The sequence below is a fragment of the Muntiacus reevesi genome, chromosome 15 (genome assembly GCF_963930625.1).
Source record: "Muntiacus reevesi chromosome 15, mMunRee1.1, whole genome shotgun sequence".
Lineage (NCBI taxonomy): Eukaryota > Metazoa > Chordata > Mammalia > Artiodactyla > Cervidae > Muntiacus > Muntiacus reevesi.
The window spans coordinates 62,865,247-62,868,049 of record NC_089263.1 but is presented as its reverse complement, the minus strand read 5'-3'; the positions used below and the strand labels follow the sequence as shown (position 1 = coordinate 62,868,049).

Sequence of the window (2,803 nt, the reverse complement as noted above, 5' to 3'; positions counted from 1 at the left end):
CCTTGGGTGAGTCCCCTAACTTCTCTGTGCCATCTTCCCCGTCTTTAAATGAAGCTAATGAACGTAACTGCTCCTGCAGCTCTGTGAGGAACCCGTGAGATAAGGCGGTAGAGCTGCCAGAACAGTGAGAGATCATTCACAGCAGCTCTTATTAATGCTGTTACTAGTAAAAGTGATGGCAGTGCTGGAGCCCAGTCTGCACTGAGCCCTGATCCCAGGTCTGGGAGGAATGTAGGGACTTCTGGGCACAGTTCTGTTTAGTTCTGAAGCATATACATACAGGTTTCCTTTATTGAAAAGTTAAGACCAGATATCTTGTTTAAATTGCATATTTATTTCTTCAGCTTGAAAAAAAGTGTGGTAAAATATACATAAAACTGGGGCTTCCCAGGTGGCGCTGGTGGTAAAGAATCCACCTGCCCATGCAGGTAGACATAAGAGACACAAGTTTGATCCCTGGGTTGGGAAGATTCCCCTGAAGGAGGGCACAGCAACCCACTCCAGTATTCTCCCCTGGAGAATCCCATGTGTCAAAGGAGCCTGGTCGGCTGCAGTTGACAGGGTCGCACAGAGTTGGACACGACTGAAGTGACTTAGCATGCATGCACTCATACATAAAACGGAAGCATTCTAAGTGTACAATCGGTGGCAGCCATCACCACTGTCCGTGTCCATACAGAAAATTTCTACTCTAAACAATAACTCCCCTTCACCCCAGCCGGAGGCGCTGCTCTGGAAGGAACTCCTCCTCGGAGCCCTGCCTTTCCCCGGAACCCACGGCCCCCTCGGCTGCCACTTGTCACACACAACACAGAACGCAGCCCCCAGAGCAGCTTCCGCCCTAGCATCCACTCAGACTTGAAGCCAAGGAGAAAGAAGTTCAGCAAGTCTGTGCTTCTTTAACCTCATCTCTCAATACCGCACCTGCACAATAAAAAAGTGAGGTGGACAATCACACGTGATGCAGTATTCTGGACGGGATCCTGACACAGCAGAAAACATACTGGGAAAAAATGAAGAAACTCCGAACAAGCTGTGGACTCCAGTTAGCAAAAGTGTCTATACCGTTTAATCAACTGTAGCAAACGCACCACCCATGTAAGATGTCAATAAGAAAGGAAATACCAATGTAATATCTCAATAACAAAGGAAATTGTGCTGTGTGTGGTGGTGGCATGGGGTATAACACAGATACCCCTTTACTCATTGCAGCAAACCGAACACTTTTTAAGTCTGTTAACAAAGAAAGTGAGGCAGGGGCTGTTGTGATGACCGCATGGGTCACAGAGCCCCTCCTCTCGAGGGGGATCAGATCTCCTAACGCGGCAGTGGGTGGCTCTGATTCTCTGGGGAAAGGGTCCCCGGGTGGCCATGCCGCGTCGGCTCAGGGCCCGCCCCTCCCTTTACGGTGAAACTCGCAGCTCCCGCCCGCCCTTCCAGCATCCTGAGTATGCTCCCAGAAGACCAGGGGCCTGGCCTTCCAGACACCGGGACCGACGATGGAGATCAAAGCGGCACGAGGGTCAGGCGGGTTTCACCGACGAGAGCCGAGTCCCTTCTGGAGGAGCCACCTAGTGGAAGGCCTGCGGGCTGAGCAGACGGTCACCTGGGTCCAACCCTGGCTCCTTCGCGTCCAGGCTGTGTGGCCTCAGCACTGACCCCCTCTACGACGCCGGCCCCCACACCGCTGCTGTTAAGACCTAGTAAGACAACACAGGGCGAGCAGGCGGTTCGCACCGCCACACACCCACTCTGGACGGCTGGCCCCGTAAGTGAGACAAGGACAGCGGGCTCTGCTCAGCGCGTAAACCGCGGTCAGCTTCCCGAGCTGGTGGAACCGGGCACCCGCTTCCCGGGGCTGCCGAGTCCCGCCTGGCCTTCGCCCCGCTTCCTAGCCGGCGGCGCGTTCCACGCACCCCGCCTCCCCTGGCCTGGGGGCAGCCCTGGGCCCGTCTCACAGGTGAGGGCACTGAAGGCCGGACCAAGTTTCCGGCGGGCTCCTTACTCAGTCAGGGTTGGGACTTGCCCACGGCGGCGGCGTGCGGACGCCGGGACCCGCCAGCAGCCCGCGAGCTTCGCCGGCCGAAAGCCAGTCTTGATTCCAGATCGCTCTTTACCCCGGACGCGGCCGCTAGGGTCACGTGCCCCGGCGTCGGTGCGGTCACGTGCCCGCGGCCCTGTGGACCGGACGCCCTGGGATTGGCCCATCCCTGCCAGTGGGGCGGGAATCTCTCTCCGAGATCTCCGTCCTCTGCGTGAATCTCGCTCGCTCGCGAGACTGCTGTCCGATTGGTGATTTTTAAGCCCCAGAATGCATCGGGCGGGGAGGACGTGCGTCTTCGCGCGCAGCTCGCGTCATCTTTCCGAGCCCGCCTGCAGTTTGCCATCTTTCTCACCCGGAAACCTATAGTCGGCTCACTTGTTTCTGGCGAATGGAACGAGTTTCTCAAAATGGGCCTACGGTCCTCCCGTGGCCGTCCCTGCCCTGGCCCTAAAGGGCCTTGTTCCTCCTCCGAAGCCTTGGGTTCCGCCCTCGGTTTTGTCAAGCCCTGATTTGAGATTCCTTGTTCCATCTAGACTAGGGATACTTAAGCCGGATACTTTGAATGGACTTTCTGGGATCCCCTTCAGGTTATATGCAGGATAGGCCGTGTGGGAAATGGCAGTCCACTTCAGTATTCCTGCCTGGAGAATCTCATGGACAGAGGAGGCTGGTGGGCTACAGTCCATGGGGTCGCCAAGAGTCGGATACGACTGAGCGACTAACACACAGGCCGTGTAGGAGCCCCTGTGGATTGGTGGT

General features: G+C 56.5%; 1 long non-coding RNA gene across 1 annotated transcript; it reads right to left on the bottom strand.

Moving 5' to 3' along the window:
• Positions 1-315: 315 nt before the first annotated feature.
• Positions 316-2,144, bottom strand: LOC136147119 (uncharacterized). The gene is made up of 2 exons (XR_010659117.1): positions 2,006-2,144; positions 316-1,700 (listed from the first exon to the last, which is right to left on the bottom strand). It is a non-coding gene; the product is annotated as an uncharacterized lncRNA (long non-coding RNA).
• Positions 2,145-2,803: the final 659 nt, after the last annotated feature.